Source organism: Lampetra fluviatilis, chromosome 8, assembly GCF_964198595.1.
Source record: "Lampetra fluviatilis chromosome 8, kcLamFluv1.1, whole genome shotgun sequence".
NCBI lineage: Eukaryota > Metazoa > Chordata > Hyperoartia > Petromyzontiformes > Petromyzontidae > Lampetra > Lampetra fluviatilis.
Genome location: NC_136282.1, coordinates 7,468,980 through 7,478,585, shown reverse-complemented (window position 1 = coordinate 7,478,585; position 9,606 = coordinate 7,468,980).

The following is a 9,606-nucleotide window of genomic DNA, read 5'->3' as shown; positions in this document are numbered from 1 at the left end:
ATATATTTTTAAAAACATTCACTTGAAATGAAAACGAAGATAAAAATGGGGGAAATACTGTACAATACAATATAATAAGTATTGGCCTGGTTGGTTAACATATCAAGGTATAGTCAAACATTATTTTGGGAAATTAAACGGCAAGGAATGTGAATAAACCACTTTAGGTGGATCAATGTTGAGCTGGAAACAGTCCCGCAATTACAATTATTTGCTGATAGTCCGTTGGCAGTGCGGCACAATCACAAAACAACACATTTGTCAATAACAGACTTAAAAATGTAAACTGTTAATCCTAAAATGTTGCTACTGTTATGCCAGGTGGCTGCTTTAAACGACACACTCTATTTAAATATATCTCACAAACATTGCACACTTACCATATAATGCATTCTCTTTGGTAACATGACACTTTTTAAGTTTTGAAACAAACACAAAAACAGATAAAAGGCACCCAGCCTTTGCACATTATGCAAAAAAAAACAGCAGTACTTGAGTGTGTGTGTTTTCTCGTCATTTAAATCTTTTCACAAAACCTTTAACCAAACAACTATCAGACTCGGCAAGCTTGTTCACAGTGCTGTGACCACATCGTTCCGAGAACACTCTCAGAGACACATCAGTGCTCTCTGTAAAGCCACTCTCTTCTCAGGATGTCGCTACTCATGTTGCTGATGCTGCTTACATGTGTCCACCATTTGAATGAAAAAGGGGGCAACGGGCATCTTCTGTTTGAAATCCCCGCCCAGTGCTCCCTGGGTCCATATCAGGGCAGGGCTTAGTGACGGCTGCTGCCATTGGAAGTTCCCAAGTAAATGTGCAAGCTGTGTCAATAGAAGCACTCACTCAACACAAGCCAGCAATGTGTGGTCCGTGGCTTGGGCGAGTCTCAGGGTCAACAGCAGCCTCCGTGGTAAGAAAGCATTGACTGTTAGCTGGTCTAGAAGGCGTGCACCTTTTTGCTTGTGTGTGTTATTCGTTTGTACATGGGCTGTGTTTAGAGGCACGGCCCACTTTGTTACTCTTGTATCATCAACACCATGACTCGAAGCTTGCGAGGCCGGTAAGTGAATGGATACTGCAATGTGTACGTTTCTAAAATCGTTTGCAGATTTTAAAAAATACGGAATATTCCCCACCCAGTACTACTGCGAACGTCCGGCTCGCGAAATTAATTGGCAGTTCTACCCATCACATTGGGGGTGAGTTAATTAAATGTTTGACCAAATATCACAGGTTAATCTTTAAGTTGATACTTTTGTATGGCCCGCGAATGGTGGTATACATGTCCAATTGCAACTTAAAAGCAAATTGGGTAAGGTTTTAAGTGACGAGTTTTGAAACCCCACAAACTTTAAAGCAAGGGAACAAATTGATACAAATAATAAGAATAGATGTTACCCTTTCCGGCAATAATTACAGGTGTTAATATATTCAAACACCAAATAGACAAACCTATCGCGAAGTATCGAGTCTGTTTGAACAACGTAACGTCTGTATAATTACCATAAATGGTAAAGCATATTCCCTTTTTTCGTCATCTTGATAAAAAACGGGCCCCATAGATAAGAGAATAAATGATTCGTTGATGATGCTGCTGCGTTGGCAGTGGTGTACAAGCATTAAGTAAAATGGACATTCGTCAATACCACTGTGTATGGCCTTAACATAAACATTTTAAAAGGGGACGTTTAGAGCAATTAAACCTCTTCATAGCACGTAAATTACAAATGAGTTAACAGTATTTTGGGAAGGGAACTACTGTAGTTCTAGAAGGATCCGCATTTTTTTTTACAAACCACAGCCATCTTCTTGGTTCTTTCGGTAAAGTCACGTAGAAGGGAAATAATAAAATAATAAAAATAAAACATAATAAAATAATTCTCACGACGTTTCGGCCACAACGCAAGCAGCCGTCTTCAGGTGGAGAACAGGTCTGCCTTCTCGACATACAAATAATAAGAATATATGTTACCCTTTCCGGCAATAATTACAGGTGTTAATATATTCAAACACCAAATAGACAAACCTATCGCAGCCGTCTTCAGGTGGAGAACAGGTCTGCCTTCTCGACAGACCTGTTCTCCACCTGAAGACGGCTGCTTGCGTTGTGGCCGAAACGTCGTGAGAATTATTTTATTATGTTTTATTTTTAGTATTATTTTCCTTCTACGTAACTTTACCGAAAGAACTAAGAAGATGAATCCCTGCAGTCACGAAAGCTTTAAATCGAAAACCACAGCCACTCGACTGTGCCCGGCTCCTGGTAGAGAGGGCCGTCGTGTTGTGGCACTGAATGTGTAGGGCCCTCTTCATGTGCATGGATTATTGTGTGCATTTAATCTGGACTAGTTGAGGCTGCTCAACGAGTGTATATATTGAACAATTCCTGTTGACTTTTCCACGAAGTGGTGTTGGTGTTTATCGACCTCGGGTGATGATTGGCCGAGTCATTCCCCAAACAAGATTTGAACTCGCGACCTTCTGATTGAGAGGCATGCTCTCTGGAGGCTATATAATGATTTGTTGTTGTATTGGCAGTCCCATGACCACATCTGGAAGCTCTAAGCAGGTTTGAGCCTGGGGTCGGGTGACCACTATGCTTCCCACCTTTAGCCCTCTGACCAGCGTGAAGTATGGTCAGATAATCCTCATCACTACACGGTGATAGGATGCCCTCATCCAGCAGTGGACACTCAAGTTCGTGGTGTGAAGATGACGTCATGGAGTGAAATTACTGGTTTAGAAATGTAAAACTTTAGAATTAGTTGGTGAAATATGGAGGGATGTACAGTCATGATAATATAAAGTAGGTGTGTGATGCCCAAATTAAGTTACTTTTGCTGTGTGATTGCCCATATAAGGAGTTATGGAACAAGAAATGATAGAAATAATAGCGATTTCGATTCTATGTTCAACCCCATTCTAGTTACCCATGATCTAGCTCAGGGGTCCTCAAACTTTTTAAACAGGGGGCCAGTTCACTGTCCCTCAGACCGTTGGAGGGCCGGACTATAGTTAAAAAAAAAACTATGAACAAATTCCTATGCACACTGCATATATCTTATTTTGAAGTGAAGAAACATAACGGGAACAAATACAATATTTAAAATGAAGAACAAGTAAAGTTAAATCAACAAACTTGCCAGTATTTCAATGGGAACTATGGGCCTGCTTTTGGCTAATGAGATGGTCAATGTCCGGTTCCATATTTGTCACTGCTAGTCGTAACAAGTGATGCAAGTGTGCATCCGTTAGTCTAGATCTGGTTGGAGATTTCAAATGTTTCATTCTGGAAAAAGTCTGTTCACAGACATAAGTGCTGCCAAAGATGGTTGCCATTTTGAGTGCATGGTTCCTGAGATGAGGATATGTCTCAGAGGGGAGAGATGCATAGAAATTATGAAGGTTGCTTGACTTGAATGCGTTTTTCAGAGTCACAATTCTGCAGTTCAGCCAGTTCCATTTGGTAAATTGTATCCACATTTTCAATGTCAATAGAAAATGGGTTACGGAAAAGCTGTATGTCCTGTTCATGGAGATGAAGCTCTTTAAATCTAAATTGGAACTCCTTTTGCAATTTTTCCAGTGAATCCACACATGTTTTGTTTGGGAATTGCAACCAATGGTTTTTCCGCTAACAGATTTTGAGTTGTGGGGAGATGGCAGAAGTTTTCCTCCTTAACTTGTTTGATGAGGAGGCCTAATTTTACTTCAAATGCTTTGACATGTGATTGCATATCACAGATGAGCTTCCCCTTTCCTTGAAGTTGCACATTGAAACTGTTGAGTAGATCTGTTACATCTGTCAGAAAGGCAAGGTGCCATTTCCATTCTGCATCATTGAGCTCTGGTACTTCTTTGATTTTTGAAAGAAGAAAAGCTGTAATCTGTGGAAGTAAGTCATAGAAACGTTTCAAAACTCTCCCTCGACTCAGCCAACGGACTTCTGTGTGGTACAGAACATCTTCATAGTCAACATTTAGTTCAGACAGAAATTCCTGAAATTGTCTGTGGTTTAGTGCATGAGCTCTAATGAAGTTAACACAAGATACCACAATTTTCATAACAGAGTCCCACTTCAGTGATTTACTACACAGCACTTGTTGGTGGATGAGGCAGTGTATGCCTATTGGATGAGAATGGTTATGTTTGTCCATCTCTTGGTTAATGCGAGCAATTACTCCTTTCTTAGACCCCACCATGCTAGGAGCACCATCAGTTGTCACACTGGCTAGTTTAGCCCAGTTCAGCTCCAAACCATTCACAGTTTGGCAAACTTTTTCATAGATATCCTCTCCTGTAGTTGTTCCTTTGATGCTTTGCAGTGCAGCAAGCTCTTCTGTGACTTTGAAATAGTCATTCGTCCCACGAATAAAAATTAGAAGTTGTGCAGAATCACGAACATCATTGCTTTCGTCGAGTGCCAAGGAAAAATAGGAACGTTTTTTTGTGGAGTTTTGCAAATGCTGATGCAAATTGTCTCCCATTTCTTCAATCCTCCGTGTAATTGTAGGTCCTGAAAGACTCACTGTACTAAATAAATCGGCATTCTTTAACAAATTCTCCCTCCACGAATGGTCTGCCAGTGCACGCTATTAGCTTGGCAACTTTAAAACTTGCTCGCAGTGATGAAATATGTAGCTGCTTCTGCTTCACAAAAGTATTTAGCAGAGTTGTTAATGTATTTTTCAGTTTTAATATTTTATCTTTTCTCACTTCTCCGACCAAACAATCATTTGTATCTTTATGTTGAGTTTCATAGTGTCGACGTAAATTGTATTCTTTGAACACAGACACTATATTCTGGCATATCAGACACACAGCTCTTTCCTTGTACTGCATGAAAAAGTAATCATAAGTCCACTGTTCTTTGAATATCCTACACTCCGAGTCAATTTTTCTCTTTCTTGACATCATTGTTTCCTAGGGAGTCAAAATTGCTATTGGTAAAATACCAATATATATACAGCGCTACAAAAACAATATACCAGCAATAACTTTGCCCACACAGAGACATACAGACTGCACTGCCCATCAATGCAGTCTGATTGGGGGAACTCCGCTTTTACCCCAGGCTCACACTGGTGCGGGTGGTGCCATTAAAAAGTTAATTACACCTGCAGTTTTGTTCACAGATTGCAGTACATCCCCAGCACACAGGAATATCACTGGGAGTGGAGCCGAGGGGCAAGTGAGGGAGCTGAGGGAGAGCCAGTCAAGCGCAGCCAGGGGAGGGCTGGCAGCCTTAGGCCTGGGGGGCAAGTCCAGTCAATTGGCCCATTGAACCATTCACCAGCGCAGCCCAATGAGTGCCCACCGCCGCAGCTCAATCAGTGCCCACGGCCGCAGCCCAATGAGTGCCCACCAGCGCAGCCAAATCAGTGCTCGCCACCGCAGCCCAATCAGTGCCCACCACCGCAGCCCAATGAGTGCTCACCAGCGCAGCCCAATTAGTGCTCACCAGCGCAGCCCAATTAGTGCTCACAAGCGCAGCCCAATTAGCGACCATGGGCCGGATAAATGTCCTCGGCGGGCCGTAGTTTGAGGACCCCTGATCTAGCTCATAACAGCTCGATCCAAAGTTCGACCCCATGCTAGATCCATAATCCTTCCATATTTCACAGGCTCATTCTGGCGTGCCACAGTGCCAACCCAGTAAACGTACCAACATTGGAATGCGTTTGGAACCGTTGGCCCGACGTTTCACATTTACCGCGTAGAGAGAAAACAGTTCAAGAGTGGAACACCAATAGGACGTTGCTGCAATTCAATTCTCTTTCTACTGCTGTCTCCCTCTGTCTCCGTGTTTGTAGAGTACTGAACTGGTGTCCACGTGTGACACGGCAGTTGTTATGACCCTATTCATTATTCTGGGCACAATTGTTTTGCATTCGCGTGCAGGACTTAATCTTGCTACTGTGGTTCCGAGTGTCACGTTTTTCACATAACATCCACCTGCAAAGCAGTTTAAGCTCCACAGCTGGAGACCGAGAACGCCATGACTTGTTGTAATCTAGCAATTGTGCAGTTTATAATTCTGGTTCACGTTAATAAGCTACAGTAGTTTATTTAATTTCATAACGAGGAAAGTGGTGTTTAAGGAATTGTCTGAAAGACATTACGTCTCGTTTTTATTTGACTAATTTTCGTTGAATGTGCCACCTTTAGAATATTGAACATTTTAATTCTATATGGATTTAATAATAACAGAATTGTGTCCTATAACTGATTGACTTGGGTTTATAATTTTGCAATCCTGTTTTTTTCTCATTATTAAAGTGCATGGATACTACTGTACTACGAGGAATGCAGCTTCATAATTCGGTTATTGATGTTTGAAAGATACTTGTCAAATGTAGTCTCAAGATGATCAATTCACCAAAAATCTTAAGAAAATATTCTTTCCATAGGTGCAAGTTTATTTTTTCAGGGCATGAGCTGATCCATTTTGGTTTAATGGACCAAACGGTTGGCCACAGTTCATCGCTAGAGGCACATATTAATGGATGGCTGAATTACAATTAAAAAAAAATATATCATCCTACTATATTACAATATCGATGTGTTGAAAACTAGTTGTCGTTCCGATTTTAACGCAAACCAAAAATAGTACCAACATGGGCCCCCATGTACACCGCAGACTTCCTGTGTGCACGGCTATAATGGGCACCTTCGAAGCTTGTTACAACCTATACGGAATTACTTTTGTTACACGGTAGCAATATCCAGTGCTAATAGCACATGTAATAACAGTAAAACCTAAGCATATTCCAGCCAGTCATTTGATTTATTTAGACCTCGTGACCAAGCTCTTCCATGAATATAGTTCTGTGTGTGCTTGATCCGTTGTGCCCAGGCAAAGAGGACAAGGGCAACTGTCTCCGCCACATCTGTCCCAAGATAGGCAATAGCCCCAAGCCCAGACCTCACGCTGACACTCTCGTCTTGGTGGCCAGAACCCAGACGAAGCCACCACAGCTTTTGCCGGTAAGCCCAGGCACAGACATTCCCACAACCACCGCACACGCTGGACCACACTCTTGCCAAAACCCTTGTACATCTACATACCGCTACCCACAACAGTGCAGTATATTGTAATAAGGCCATTGACAGAATTATCCAGAATGTGCCTGATACCATCGGATGTCACAGACAGCTAAACAGGGTTGAGGTCAGATGATGGAGGGCGAGCGCGTGCAGTAAACAAGTGTTTAAAGTTAATTAAAGTAAAATAAAAAATAAAATAAAAATCAGGACGTTTCGGAGGCAACACAAGCTTCCGTCTTCAGGTGGAACCGTCACAGCACGATAGCTGTATCGTGCTGTGACAGTTCCACCTGAAGACGGAAGCTTGTGTTGATACGGCTATCGTGCTGTGACGGTTCCACCTGAAGACGGAAGCTTGTGTTGCCTCCGAAACGTCGTGATTTTTATTTTATTTTTTATTTTACTTTCATTAATTATTTTTTTTTACCTACGTGACTTTACCGAAAAAAACCTAAGAATATGAATCCTTGCAGTCACGAAAGCTTCAAATCTAGAATTAAGTGTTTAAAGGCTGTTGTGGGTCAACGTTGTGGTAAGCAGAGGGCTTTGCAGTACAATCCATCATTGTACTGTCTTTTGCTCCCATGTTTGAGCTCTCCGCCTCCACCAACCTGCACAGACCAGCGTGGTGAAGTATGATCGAATAACGCCCTAGATCCACACTGTGTCGGAAGACCCTCATCCAGCGGTGAAATGTACATTGTGATGGGGGAGGGGTTTATTCCACAGTTGGGCACTATGTGAGACTAAAGCATACAATAAATTATTATTGTCGATGTTATGATATAATTTTTTATATTGTGGGCTTATCACAAGTTGGCCTGATAAAACAACGGGGGAGTCCTTTGTTTGTGTGTGTTTAGAAATGCATCCGTGCGCGCAGTCAATCTCGGTGTAAGGTAATTCCTGGCCTCGACGTACCGCACACAAATCATGCTTCTACTTCTAGAAATGGTAATGAGCACATCCGTAATGCTATCTATCACATTGCGTACACATTTTGCAACATACAGACTTGGCATGAGACGGTTGTATGGGTGGCAGCCAACTCAAAATTTCAAAGGTGCAAGTGTGTGTTTTTTTATCCACAAATATTATTTTCATTTGACTACTAAAAGCATCACTGCAGTGTGACATATTTTAATAATTAAGCAATTATGCTTATACACTGCATGTTTATCGTTGTGGGGGTGTTTTCACTCCTCTTCTGTTCATAATGTATTGTTAACCAATGCCCCCTGGCCATGTCCGTGAACTTAACTGAAAAATACGAAACTCAAAGAGATTCCTGTTGGATTGACTACGAGGCGACATTTATCTCCTGTTTGCAATCCTAAGCCAGAGTTGGAAATTCCACATTCATTTGGTGGCAGTGAGCCTCTCCATACTGTTCACTTCCCTACAGAGTGGCACGATACTTATTTTATTGACTCCAGACAGACGAAGGGCTTAGTTGACCTCCGACTGGAATTTGAATGCTCTTACTTCTGATTGCAAACATCATGCTTTATCCATGCGTGATTCTGTTGGACATATTGCACAAGCCAGGGCTGTAATCCTCCGTCTTACCAGTGGAATGATTGTGGTGCTCTGTAGTGCTATGAAAAATGCAATTAAGTGATGTAATAATGTGTGCATTGTGATTAATTTAGATAAATAATGTTCATTTAATGGGATATTTTTCAAAGCAGCTGTACTGCATTGTTAATTTAAATGTTAGGTTTTTAAAGATGCTGTCAGATTTTTCAAATGCTATGTTTAAGTAAAAAAAGGCCTCATCGTCCTGCAGGTAGTATTATTGTTTTACGTTTTACAAGGACGACTTTACACTACAGTACTGTATTACATATCGGTGTTTGTACATCAAGCTATGCCTTGCTGATGATTCAAAACAGCATACATAATTTCCATTGACAAATATTGACATTGACGACAATATTATTTCTCCTTTGAAATGAATACATGCTTCAATCTTGTACTGAGCTTAACATTCCATTGGGAGTACTGCTTTGCGCAGTACTGTATTCATTAAACCATGATCAGCTGGCCTGTTTCAAACGCAGTGCATGTGGATAACTATATTCCATTTTTAGTGGGGAGCGGTAGTGTAGCGGTTAGCGTGCTGCGCTATGAACCTGACGACCCGGGTTCGATTCCCGCTCACGGCTAACACCAGTGACGATTATCTGAACCGGTCCTGGGCCTCCCCTAGGTCGACTCAGCCTTAAATGAGTACCTGGTGCGGTGTGTAAACATCGCCACTGGGGAGACAAAGGCGGTCGGGCGTGGTGCTGGCCCACCCACCCCCTCGTGTACCGTTTCGGCCTTCATAGGTGCTCGCTAACAGCACTTGCCCCTACAGTCTGTTAAGGCTATATGTGGGGATCTTTGATCTTTGATTCCATTTTGACGTGCTAAAGTACAGCCCCCGAACAGTCGTGAGCAGCGTGGCTCATTCAGGCCAGATTTATGCCGCCCAATAAAAGGCTGCATGGTTTGGCCTGAGCAGTTTTCAGATGATCGGTGCTGCCCTGAGGTGCCGGGCGCGTAAATCTG